The 14,031-nt window shown below is 43.5% G+C and overlaps 1 pseudogene; it reads right to left on the bottom strand.

Annotated features, from left to right (window-relative positions):
* Window positions 1-312: 312 nt before the first annotated feature.
* LOC116825391 (interferon-induced very large GTPase 1-like) overlaps window positions 313-14,031 on the bottom strand; it is a 31,545-nt pseudogene continuing 17,826 nt past the window's right edge.

Raw genomic sequence — 14,031 nt, 5'->3', positions numbered from 1 at the left:
AGGCAGGTCTGAATCTCTAGGAGACAAAGCTTAAAGAAGGGAATGACCAGGAGTCATTCCTATTTTTGCCCAGGCCCCCTGGCCTACCTCACTGAGGCCAGCCAGGAGCACTCACGGGATGATGATGATGATGACAGTTATCAATCCTATTGCACCATCTGCCATCTGGGAGGGGAGAGGATGCTGCTGTTTAGCATTGCAGCACCACATCTACGAGCAGCATCCAGTAGACATATGGTGACATTGAAAAAAGGAGAGAAATGATTTTTTCCCCTTTTCTTTCATGGGGGGGGGTGGGGGGGGAGGGGGAAATTGATGACATATATCCTGAATCACCCATGACGATGTTTTTGACCCTTCAGGCATTGGGAGCTCAGCCAAGAATGCAAATAGTTTTTGGAGACTGCGGGAACTGTGGGATAGCTGGAGTCCTCAGTCCCCCCTCCCTCTCTCCATGAGTGTCCATTTGATTCTTTGGCTTTCCGTTATGCTTGTCACGCAGCACTGTGTTAAGTCCCTGCTGTGGCCTCTGTCTATCATAGCCTGAAGATTTTTTTTCAAATGCTTTGGCATTTCGTCATCTGGAACGGAGCTCTGATACAACAGATTTGTCTCCCCATACAGCGATCAGATCCAGTATCTCCCGTACGGTCCATGCTGGAGCTGTTTTTGGATTCTGGGACTGCATGGTCACCCATGGGCATGGGCATGGGCAGACAGGAAATGAAATTCAAAAGTTTGCAGGGCTTTTCCTGTCTACCTGGCCAGTGTATCCAAGTTCAGATTGCTGTCCAGAGCGGTCACAGTGATGCACTGTGGCATAGCGCCCAGAGGCCAATACCGTCAAATTGCGGACACACTAACCCTAATCTGACATGGCAATACTGATTTCAGCGCTACTCCCCTCGTCGGGGAAGATTACAGATACCGGTCTTAAGAGCCCTTTATATTGATATAAAGGGCTTCATTGTGTGGATGGGTGCAGGGTTAATTTGGTTTAACGCTGCTAAATTTGGTATAAACTCATAGTGTAGACCAAGCCCCAGGCAGGAATCAGTAGATCTCTGCAGATCCACAAGTATTCACTTTATAGCTGTGGACCATTTTTGTGGATGTACACTTTCCAGGGCCACCCAGAGGATTCAGGGGGCCTGGGGCAAAGCAATTTTGGGGGCCCCTTCCATAAAAAAAGTTGCAATACTATAGACTACTATATTCTCATGGGGGCCCCTGTGGGGCCCAGGGCCTGGGGCAAATTGCCCCACTTGCCCCCTACTCTGGGCAGCCCTGACACATTCACCCAAATGGAGTGGCTGTCACCCAGCCTACAGGCTCCAGCTCGGCTCTCTGAATTATGCACATACGGAGACAGCCTGCTGGGGATTCTGGGAGCTGTAGTCTCCAGCTTGTTTGGAGGGAGAAGGTAAACTACAACTCCCAGAAGGGAGTGAGCTAAACAATGTTTTGAAAGAAGTGTGGTTGTATTTTAAACTAGCCAGTGGCAAGGGCACGTGCTGTGAAGAGAGCAGTAGTCATTGCACTCTGTCTGGGCTGGGTCTGCATGCATTACAGCCGCTGCAGCTGCATAGGGGTGTCCAAGCCCCACCACTGAAAGGATGGCACTGCACACGAAGGCCCAGGATTGTTGCCTTCCTACTCAGAGTGGAGAAGGGGGTGCAGTGGGGGCAGAGCAGGTGGTGGGGCAGAAGATCTCTGGGGATAAGTGGGGGACAGCTGGGGGTGGGGGGGCTTGGCACAGTTCTGCTCACAACAGAGTTTCTTAGCCTGTTCTTGCCTTCAACGTAAAGGCTTCCTTTAGGCCCTCCAGTGCCTGCTCTTTGGTTATTTTATACCAGTCGTCAGGGAGATCGGCAGGGAGAGCATCAAACTCCTTAGCAAACTGGTGATTGAACTCCTTGAAAACAAACTTCCAGTAATCAGAAGCTGTGATGCTGGGATCTGGCTGGATGCGCCAGTCTGGGAAAAATTTGAGATAATCTTTATAAGGATGATTCTTCCATTTTGTCGCTGTGCATCTGAATGTGTCATTGGAAACCACTGCAGAGGAGCATATATCATAGCTAAGTATCTTTGTTTTGATATTTCGGTATTCCCCTAATCCGTCAGGACGATGCACTGATGCAAAATGCTCCTTGTGTGCAGGGGCTCCTGCTTCACAGGGGACTTTACAGAATGGACACTGCTTCCCACAGCCAAACACTCGCTCGAAGATTTCATCCTCAGGTTTCACTGATAGATTGGAGAGCACTGACACAATTTCTAACTTTTTAAATTCAGATAAAATTAGTTCCTTCAGATTAGGAAGAAAATTTTCAATATATACAGAAAACTGTTCAGCATTTGCTGTGATTTTAAGTCTGATCCCAGCTAAACTGTCCCTCGGAATGACTAGGTCCTGCTGCAGCACTCTGCAAAAGTTGTCCAAGAAGGCAGAGACTGTGTTTGTTTTTTTGTATTTGCATTTTTCCAAAGCCTTGTTGACCTTGTTTATAACTGCAGTTAAAATCTGTTCTTCCATAACTCTCAAACCCTCACTCTCTTTGTAGTGATCTAGCAGGTGTCTCAGTATCCAGCTCTTGACAAACTCTTCATAGCTGTTAATATATTTCACATAGTCATCAAAATTCATCTCTTCCAGCAGCTTCTTCTGCACAGCAAACTGGAAAAAACTCCGGCTGCCATATTCTAAGGATTGTCCCTTGCTGAGAAAGTCATCCACTATCTCTATTCCTAGTATCTTGTTCACATACTCCACCAGGGCAGGTCTCAGACACTGATCACATAAATTCTTAGCTGTCTCTTGGCACGTATCCTTCTCCAAGTAAAGGTCTATAAAGGTGGAGAAATACTGAGGTTTCAGTCTCTCCAGATGTTGCTGAGGATCATTTTCCTTGTTAAAATCCTCGTGCATCTTCTGAAATGCAGAAGCTGCCTCCCCCAAAATGTGAAATTTTAAATTGACTTCAAAGAAAGCACTGATGTGAAGTTCGTGCAGATCAGCCTGTTGGAGTTTCTCATTGATTATATTAAGCAGTTCTCTGCAAAAAGTTTCATCGTAGTCTGCTTTGGACTTTATCTTTTTCTCAGTATAACTCTGGCACTTGTTCATCAATGATTTAGCAAATTCATCTGTGTTACATGGAAGTTGTGGTCTGAACCATTCTTTAATCGCTGTGACTGATGTTTTCGCAGCTTTGAACAATGTAAAGACAGAGTATTTATTTTCACTGGTGACAGATTTCTTTACATAATCCCGCAAGCTTCCTGCTTCTTGTAGCTTCTGATTGACCTCACTCCCTCGATTCTCTAAGTCCTTTCTCAATTGGAACTCCATATCTTGATAAATTAATCGTGTCTGTAAAGGAGTGAATGATAATTCTGACAATGTTTCTCTCCACATTTTTTCAAATTCAGATTCCAGATCCTTATTATTTAATTTTTGTTTTCTTTTCCAGCATTCTTTCAAAAGTCGGTCAACTTTCTCTTCTATTTTCTTCATGTACTCAATTTGGATATTTTTTATCAAGCATCGACCTTTTTGAATTTGAATTGCGTCCTCACACTTACTGAATGAATAGCTATCAAGTTCTTTCTTCAGGCCTTTTGCACTCCTGATAAAATCTTCCTTGTACTTTTCAATTAAGTGAAGATTAGCTGCCGCACTATCAAAATAATTTTGTAAGCAATCCAAAATCCTCTTTTCACCATCCACCAGTTTCTTTTGCAACTCATATTTTAATTTACCTATATCTAATTCATGTGGAGAACTATTCTGAATAGCAGTTTCTTGTTGGGATACCCAGAGGTGCACCTTCTTGCGGAAATCCCATTCCCACTTTGAATAGTGCACAGACAGCTGATTATAGGCTTCTGCTACAAGGCTATTTCTGAAACTGAAAATGAAGTTCTCATGTTTTACAGCATTCCACAGGCTCCTCACCCATTCAATGATCTGAGGAATCTCCTTAGGTGTTCTGTTAATTGAACGGCTTCTCATAAGTTCAAACAGGGATTTCTTTAGGTCACATACACTCTCACTGTATCCCATATTCACAGAAGCCATGGGAGGGACTCCATGCCACAGAGCAGGAATGTACCAATTGTGTTTCTCTGGATTATAGTCCATAATGTCTGAAAATTTTATTTCCTTGCTTTTTTTTTCCATCCTAGCTGCAGCTTTGGTCATTTCATTCAGCTGCTCCAGGAGGTGTTTCCTGTCCCTCATGTTTTGGTCATGCGCAGACACATCACTGACGTTCTGATGGATAAAGTGGCAGTTGTGCTTTTGCCCAATTTCCCCCATTCTGAGAAAGGCGTGGACCACAATTTGCAGAACATCTTTCATTTCTGTGGCATTCTCCATGGCCATGTTAATGATGGTTATGTCACTTAACCCAATCACCAGGGTGGCCAGCTCATTGTCATGTTGATAACTATCCTCCAGCCTGGCCAGTTCAGGGGCTTTCAAGCCTTCTGTGTCTATCACCAGGATGAAATCACAGCCCAGTTCCTGCTGAAAGTTCTCTGCCACTTTAATGAGCATCATGAAGGCTCCTCGTGTACATCGGCCACTGCTCACTGCAAACTGCAGGCCAAACATGGTGTTGAGGAGGGTGGATTTCCCAGTGCTCTGCACTCCCAGCACCGTTAGAACCACCATTCTGGACCTTCCCTCAAGCTTGGCATGGAGCTGAGTCAGAACATCTGTCACCCACTGCAGTGGGATGTTGGAGGCATCTCCATCGATCAGCTCCATAGGAAACCCTTCCAGCATCAGGTCAGCTGCTATTCCTGGGAGATGCATGAATTGTCTTCCACTTTTTGCGACTTTGCCTTCTTCCATCATTGAGCATTCAGCCTCATAAAACTGTGCCAACTCACGCATGAAATGCTCAAGTCCTAAGGAACTGATTGATATTAATTCATCTAGTTCTGATAACTTTTTTGGGTCATCACCTAAAGTGTTATATTTTTCTTTATATTGATCACGCAATTCAGAAAGATTCTCCCTAGCAATGCAATCCAGTCTAAACTTAAGCCATTTCAGGAAGAAGTGTTTTTCCAGTGGAGCTAGTTGATTTAGTCCCATAATAAATTTAGTCAAACCATCAGTAAGATCACATTTATTCTGCTGAGCACGTAACTCTGATAATTCTGCTTTCAGCTGAGATCTATATTTCTCAGAAGGGATGCCCCCTTGCCTTCTCATTTGGCACAGCTCTTTTTCTACTTTAGCCAATTTTTTCCATGGATCCCCTTGGAGTCTAAACATTGCCTTCTTGTACTTTCCTGTGTCTTTTATTTCTGCAGCGATTTCTCTAGCCCACTTGCTTCCTGTTTGACATGCCTTACAGTCTTCATCTACTCGGATTCCTAGTTCATGTGCAATAACAGCCATATCCTCTATATTTATTTTCTTGGGAGAAGATTTCATTATACATCCTAAAAGGTTTTGTAGCCTTTTTACAAATTTGGCCTTATTTTGGCTGCTGTCTTTCACCAATAACTGTGATTTGTTCAGTTTCAACTCTGAGATTAATTTATCACAGAATGTCTGTGTTTCACTGGCTATCCCAGTTGGAATGTTAAAGATGAAATAATATTTCGTTGCTGATTCCTTTAGAGATGATAAAAGTAAATAGTTTTTTTCACTGACACTTTCAACAAATATGAACACTGAACAGGAGACATTTGTTAAAAAGCTAAATTGCAGCCAGTGGGACTCAATGTCTCCGTGCAAATTAATAACTGCAACAGGCTCTGGGAAAAGATCCAAATTCCCTCTCCTCCCAGGAAAATACCAGGATATTTCTACCAACCCATCAGAGATATTTCGAAGGACATGCCCAGACTCCATGTCCCGATGGATAAAGAAATCGTGGTGCTGCTGGGAGGGGCTGAGAACCTCATTGAGAAGATTGGACTTGGAGAAGCTGCAGCTCCCCAGCCGCACAAAGAAATGGTTGGCATTGCTGTGCGAACCAGGCTCTCCTCTCTGAACCCTCTTCTCTCTGCCAGGGAGTGCGGCCTCCACTTCTTCACAATGTCCCTCATGGCCCACAGCATTAGGGTGCACTGGGAGGTGTCGAGAGCAGGCAGCAGCAGAGGGAGGGCAAACTGGCACATGGACATTTTGGACAGGATCTCCTGCTGCAGGAAACTGTCTGAACAAAGCAGAACAACACAGAGAACATCGAGGGGATTCATAGCATTAGCATCACTAAGACAAGAAATACTATCATCAGTATTCAGCTCCTCCTTATCTTCACTGCTTTGTTGATAATCAGGTGCCATGTAGTCAAGGCTTGTATTTCTGGCCATCCCATTTAAAGCCATTATCTTTCTTAGGAAATGCCAAGGTAAATCTCCTAATGACTCAGGAGTGCAACTCTTTACATTTTCCGGGCTGATCTGCAGAACATCCTTCAGCCGGAGCTTCTGATTTCTGTGCTGCTCCATCCCTAACTTGGACAGGACATTTTGTAATGCTTGTCTTCTCTCTGATGATGAGAATAAAAATATCATAACTTAAATAGTTAAATATGTCTGTGTGTATGTATATGTGACAGAATATACTGGCGTGTTCACATCCTACACACCATTATAGTAATGTTTGTACAAGATGTGTCCTGTCATATATCGTTCAAAAAACTCAATTTGCTGGTCAGTATTGTCCTAGTAAAATATGTGTGACCATGTTACATTTGAAGTTATAAGATTCCCCAGTATGGTATTATTAACACATGTTTCAAACCCCACCCAAATAGAAGTTGCCAAACAGGTCTGTCCTAAACAAAGAAATTTTTGTTTGCCTTAATTTGAATTTAAGTGGTAAACAGTCATCAAGCAGGAAGGGAAGACCAAGGACATTCAAATGGTGGCGGGGGGGAGGGACAGCAGGGAATAGCATCCTACATACACTCTATCTCCTGAGTCTGAGCTGCAAATGTTTTTTGAGAGGGAGACTGAAACTATGTAAAGGAAGAGAAACACCCCAAAGGACTTTTCTCTCTCTCCCTGACTATCACATTCACTGCACCTGAACAGACAAAAAAAGCAGCCATTGGACTCTGGGGGAGAGGTCCTAACCTAAAGAGTTTGGTCAGCAAGACTGCTGAAAGCATGTGGTGAGAAAAAATTGCCTTGAATTTAATTCAGTTTGTTAGGTTAGGTACCAGTATGCATTTTATCTTTATATTTTTTGTAACCATTGCTGACTTTTATGTCTCATTACTTGGACTCACTTAATATTTCTCTCTTTGTAGTAAATACATTTCTTTTACTGTTTTATCTAATCCAATTTGTTCAAGTTGAAGTGTCTGGGTAATTTCATTTTTCAATTATACAGTCATGTATTAGGATTAACTGTTTTATTTCCCACATTTTGTCACTTGCACACAATACTAGTTGTAGGGGTGAAAGTGAGATTACTCTGGCTTCACCCTCCCTCCCATAAAACATGTACATCTTGGGAATTATTGGTCCTAACATATTCTGAGAACAAGGCTGTTGTGACAAAGTTCCTCCTCTACCTGGGTGGGTCCTGAGCTTATTGGCAGATTTGCTCACCTCAGTGATCTTCCCCACAGTCTGGGTCAACTCCTCCTGTGTCTGATCAGGAGTTGGGAGGTTTGGGGGGAACCCAGGCCCACCCTCTACTCTGGGTTCCAGCCCAGGGCCCTGTGGATTGCAGCTGTCGATAATGCCTCCTGTAACAGCTGCATGACAGCTACAACTCCCTGGGCTACTTCCCCATGGACTCCTCCAAACCCCTTCTTTATCCTCACACAGGACCTTCCTCATGACGTGTTAACGCTTGTCCTCCTCAGTCCTCCAGCAGCACAGCCTCTCAGTCTCAGCTCCTTGTGCGTCTTGCTCCCAGCTCCTCACACACACTTCCTCTCCTCTGGCTCCTCCTTGCCTGACTGGAGTGACCGTCTTTTTAAACCCAGGTGGCCCTTGATTTCGCCTGCCTTGATTGGCTGCAGGTGTTCTAATCAGCCTGTCTGCCTTAATTGGTTCAAGCAGGTTCCTGATTACTCTAGTGCAGCCCCTGCGCTGGTCACTCAGGGAACAGAAAACTACTCATCCAGTGACCAGTATATTTGACCTCTACCAGACTCTTGTACCCCACTGCTCTGGGTCTGTCACACTGTCCAACAATGCAGCATGGAATGCTTCTTCCTTTTGTATCTCTAGGCAAAGTCCTTTCCTGGTAATATCTCCAGTGTAGTGAAATACCAGAACAATTCTACCTGATTGACTCTTTTGGTCTGAGTTGAGATGTTATAAAACACTAAATAATAACTACTAGTTCATTTTATCCTTTTTTCCCTCTCTCTAATGTTAGAGGTGGGGCTGGCAGTAATGCATATAATTAAGAAGATTTTACACTTTCCATTATAATCTCTTATTTTCAGTCACTGATAATGTTTCCAAACCTTAACCACTTAGGCTGAAATTTTCCATGCTTAGTCTGCTTGGAACCTCTGCTGGCTGAATTATTAGAAAAAATATAAGGAAAATGTGTCTGCTATTTCCAATAATGGGACTATGAAAAATAAGCTGTTTTCCAAATGTTAAAAATTCTCCTCTTCTTCCCCCAAACTATTGATTTGAAAAGCTCTAATCCTTTTGTGCTTTGGAACGGGGACTTTAAATTTGTCAGGGGATAATCATGAGGTGTCAGAAAGATGCCTTTTCCTGTCAACCATAAAAATTCACCCAGATTTATTTGAGTTATATGCATCTAGAAATCACCACTTGTAGCTCAGTAGAACTTGCCAGAGGCTTGCTGCTAAATTTTCTGAACATTCCATCTGCACTGAGCATACTCCTGCTTCACCGACCTTCCACTGCACTGAGCATGCTTATGTACCCTACAGAGTTTCCTAAATGCCAATATGAGCTTGCTCCTTAGACCCATCTGATTTCTTGTATGCCCCTTTGTCTGCATTGAGTATGTTTTCCAGCACCACAGAGGTAGTGCTCCAAAGAGAATATAGCAATCGCAGCAGCTTCAGTTCTAGCATTCCCTAACTCCTGAGTGCTTGACTTGGCACACTCACTGTTCTTTTGGCTTAGGGGGTTTTAATGTGCATATAGTGTAATGTGAACTACAAGTAAGAAGGAAGAATTATAAAGAGAAATACCTTCATGCAAGTCTTTTTCCACTGACTCTGGGATATGCTGAGTCTCTTCTTCTTTCCTCAGATTGAAAGAACCTTACATAAAATTTAAGAAGGAAATAATTATCAATAATTAATCACTAATTTTTTCTTACATATTCATATTTATTAAAAATCTAGAAAAAGGAGTGAATGATGAGGCAGCAGAATTTGCTCATGACACAAAATTGTTTAGGTTAGAGAACTCCAGAGAAAATTGTGAGGAACTTCAGAAAGACCTAACTAAACTAGGAGAATGGGCAATGTGCTGGCAAATGAAGTTCAGTGTTAATAAATGCAAAGTAGCACACATTAAAAGGAGAAATTTCCATTACTCATAAACCATACGGGTTTCTAAATCGACAGTATAAACACAGAAAAGGAATCTAGGTACACTAGGTACAGTTCACTGAAAACCCCAGTTCAACATACAGCTGTTGTCCAAAAAACTAATTAACATTAGGATGAATAAGGAATGAGATGGACAATAATACAGTACCAAAAATATGATGTAGCCTCATCCAGAATATTGTATGCAGTACTGATCACCCCTTCTCTAAAAGGCTACTACAGAACTGGAGGGGTTTCAGAGAAGGGCAATGAAAATGATCAAAGTCTTGGAAAAGAGACACTAAAAAGATTAGGATTTTTTTAAATTTAGAAAGGAAATGAGTAAGAGGGGACATGATAAAAGTATACTGTATAAAATAATGAATGGAATAGAAAAGGCAATCAAGAGCATTTGTTCTCCTTGCCTCTTAACATAAGAACAAAGGATGTTCAGTGAAAGGTGGGAAGTTCAAAACTGATCAAAGGAAATATTTTTTTCATATAATAAATCATTAGCATATGGAACCTACTACCACGTAGTGTCACTGAGGGCAAGAGATTAGCAAGATTCAAAGAGAGATTAAAATGTATATAGGTAGCACTACCAACATTTTGGAAAGAACATAAAACAGCCTGCTTCATGGTTTAAACCAATTTCTAACTATTAGGGGTTAGGATGAGACTTTCGTGACAGCAGTTGATCCCGCATCTGCCTACTGTAGGTTTTATCTTTCTTTGAAGCATTTGGTGCTGACCACTACTGGTGATACAGTAGAACCTCAGAGTTACAAACACCAGAGTTACTAACTGAGCAGTTAACCGCATACCTCAGTTGGGAACCGGAAGTACACAAACAGGCAGCAGCAGAGATTAAAGCAAAAAAAAAAAAGGCAAATAAAGTACAGTACCATGTTAAATGTAAACGACTACAAAAGTAAAGGGAGAGCAGCATTTTTCTTCTGCATAGTAAAGGTTCAAGGCTGTATGAAGCCAATGGTCAGTTGTAAACTTTTGAAAGAACAACCATAACATTTTGTTCAGAGTTATGAGTAACCTCTGTTCCCAAGGTCTTTTTAACTCTGAGGTTCTACAAGGTATTGCCAAACTGGATCAGATAAAATAAAGGATCTGGAGTTGACCTATGTGCCTATATTAACTTTTGTAGATTATTTACCTTCAAATTCTTTGGTCCACCTTCTTCTCTATGCTTTTGCCCAAAAGCACTAGTTTCACTGACTGCCTGAGGTTTGGTCCTATAGTGGGGTAATCCATAGGTAGTGTAGAGACCCCTTCCGGCCCCCAACATACAGAGCATGACTAGGGATAAGGTACCATGGCTGGAATTCTCTTGGACTCTGCATATCCCCAGCTGTTGGAATGTGTTCATAAGAACTTTGCAGCTGGACATAGGTTTGAGCAGCCCTGAGTCTGCTCTGATTTAGGCCAAGAAGTAAACCATTCCTATGACTGGAAAATTGCAAAGACAGTATAAAACCCCCTTCCTGGCCTACCTCTTGAGTTCCTGCCAGATCCAAGAATTGGGGCAACATTTCATATTTCACATGCATATATAAAACTGTAATTCCCAACACATTTATAGGGTATGAATATCTGTTAAGCCATTAATCAGATGATTAATACTGGGGATTATTTGCTGATATAGTGCAAGGGATTCTGGGATGTAATCATCTACACACAGAATAAACATCTGCAGCCTCTGCAAGAGGCAGGTGAGTTGAGGTGCTCAGGAGAACACAGACACATTGGTATTGTGGGTCCACAACAGAGTGGAACACTTTAGCCCATCGGGGAAGGCTGGTCTTCGTTCACCTCCACAACAGCTGCATCTGGCTCAGGGGGAGCAGTGATAGGAGGAAAAGCAGATGGCAAGCCCATATCCACAGAATCCTATTTCTCTGGAGTGGGGCTGGCTGCCTTCCCATCTTTAGGACATCTAGGACCTTTCCTCCAATCACAGCTTGCCTAAAGAGGAGGAGAGGAGGACTGTGCAGGAGAGGAACAGGGAATTTACTGGTAGAGATATGGCCTATTTCACCTGGCTGCATGAGAATCCATTCATGTATTCTGACACAATACAGATTTCTTAAATGTTGGCACAGAAAGAGGTATTACCTGCAACATGCACATTGTTTGGGTACACAGAGCCGTCTCGATTCTTGGATTCATGCCCCTCTGGGGACACAGGGACGTCTCGATTCTCAGATCCATGCCCTTCTGGAGACACAGGGCCATCTCGATTCTCGGATCCATGCCTCTCTGGGGACACAGGGCCATCTCGATTCTCGGATCCATGCCCCTCTGGGGACACAGGGCCATCTCGATTCTTGGATCCATCCCTCTCTGGGGACACAGGGCCGTCTCGATTCTCGGATCCATGCCCCTCTGGGGACACAGGGCCGTCTCGATTCTCGGATCCATCCCTCTGTAGGGACACAGGGCCGTCTCGATTCTCAGATTCATCCCTCTGTGGGGACACAGGGCCGTCTCGATTCTCGGATCCATGCCCCTCTGGGGACACAGGGCCATCTCGATTGTCGGATCCATGCCCCTGTGGAGACACAGGGCCATCTCGATTCTCGGATCCATCCTCCTGTGGGGACACAGGGCCGTCTCGATTCTCGGATCCATCCCCCTGTGGGGACACAGGGCCATCTCGATTCTCGGATCTATCCCTCTGTGGGGACACAGGGCCATCTTGATTCTCAGATCCATGCCCCTCTGGGGACACAGGGCCGTCTCGATTCTCGGATCCATGCCCCTGTGGGGACACAGGGCCGTCTCGATTCACGGATCCATGCCCCTCTGGGGACACAGGGCCGTCTCGATTCTCGGATCCATCCCTCTCTGGGGACACAGGGCCGTCTCGATTCTCGGATCCATCCCTCTCTGGGGACACAGGGCTGTCTCGATTCTTGGATCCATCTTTCTGTGGGGACACAGGGCCGTCTCGATTCTCAGGCCCATCTTCCCTTGGGGGCACAGGGCCTTCTTGATTTCCAGGTTCATCATCCGTATTAAAAGATCCTGGGAAGAAAATAACATTAAAATCTGCTCAGGTCTGTAAAGATTCTCAGCTCCTGTTGGTCTAGCAGCATCTAAAAGGGCAGAGTTTTGATTGGCTCTGTCTGTCAGTCAAGGTTAAAATGGCATCCAGCTGTTTGGGAGGAATTGGCTAGAAGGCAAGCAATTGTAAGTCGGGAAAAATTACAGCTAAACATTGTCTCTTGTCCCATAGATAAATGTCTTGATTCTCCTGTACACATGTGTAAGATTGTTACAAACATCTAGCCCAATTCTGTTCTCATTTACACTGGTGGAAATCCAGAGTTGATATAATTAATTTCAGTGGAATCACTCCATATTTACACTGGTGTAACTTAAAGCAAGTTCTTGCCTTATCCCCATTACATTTCAGTGGAGTCATTCTGGATTTACACAGAGGTAAGTGAGATTAGAACCTGTGAAAGCACTCAGGATTTACAATGAAGTTACTAATATCACAACCTGGTACTAACTCCATTGACTTCAATGGAATCACTCCAGATTTATACTCAGATAATTTGAGATCAAAATCTGATCCATTCTACAGGAGGGCTCATTCAGATGATATTTTGGATTTCCATGAACTAGTGCATGCACCAGTTTTTGCACAACCTTTATTCTTCAGGTTTATAATGGGTTTATGGAAACCCCCATTAAATAGTCCCAGGGGTTTTGTGGCCCTTACTGAGCCAAAGTTGTCAGTCTCCTGTTGGATGGCCTGCAATAACAGTCTGTGCTAAGATAATATGACATCAACATAAAGAACTCATTTTTTATTCTGGGATTTTTCTGTCGGTGTTGGAATACCACCTCCGTGAATGATGGTAGCCAGGTCAAAGGAAGCATTCTTCCATTGACATAGCTGAATCTATATTGGCATTTAAGTCAGCATAGCTACACTGGTCAGAGGTGTGGTGGATTTTTCACACCCCTGGCCAATATAGTTATGTCAACCTAAATTTAAGTGAAGATTAGGCCTAAATCCTATTGGATTTCCTGGAAAGCAGTGACTCCAATAAGGATTTAGGGGTCATAGTGCACAAATAACTGAACATGAGCTCCCAGTGCGATGCTGTGGCAGAAAGCACTGCTGAAAGCTTTGGAAGTATAAACAAGTGAGTGGTGAGGAGGAGCAAGGAGGCACTTTTATGTCTGCATAAGCAGCAGAGAATCCTGTGGCACCTTATAGACTAACAGATGTTTAGGAGCATGAGCTTTTGTGGGTGAATACCCACTTTGTCGGATGCATGTAGTGGAAAGTTCCAGGGGCAGGTATATATATGCTAGCAAGCAAACTAGAGATAACGAGGTAGTTCAATCAGGGAGGAAGCGGCCCTGTTCTAGCAGTTGAGATGTGAAAACCAAGGGAGGAGAAACTGGTTCTGTAGTTGGCAAGCCATTCACAGTCTTTGTTCAATCCTGAGCTGATGGTGTCAAATTTGCAGATGAA

This window comes from Chelonoidis abingdonii, chromosome 4 (genome assembly GCF_003597395.2).
Source record: "Chelonoidis abingdonii isolate Lonesome George chromosome 4, CheloAbing_2.0, whole genome shotgun sequence".
NCBI lineage: Eukaryota > Metazoa > Chordata > Testudines > Testudinidae > Chelonoidis > Chelonoidis abingdonii.
The sequence above is the reverse complement of the archived record's forward strand: the minus strand, read 5'-3'. Positions and strand labels throughout refer to the sequence as shown.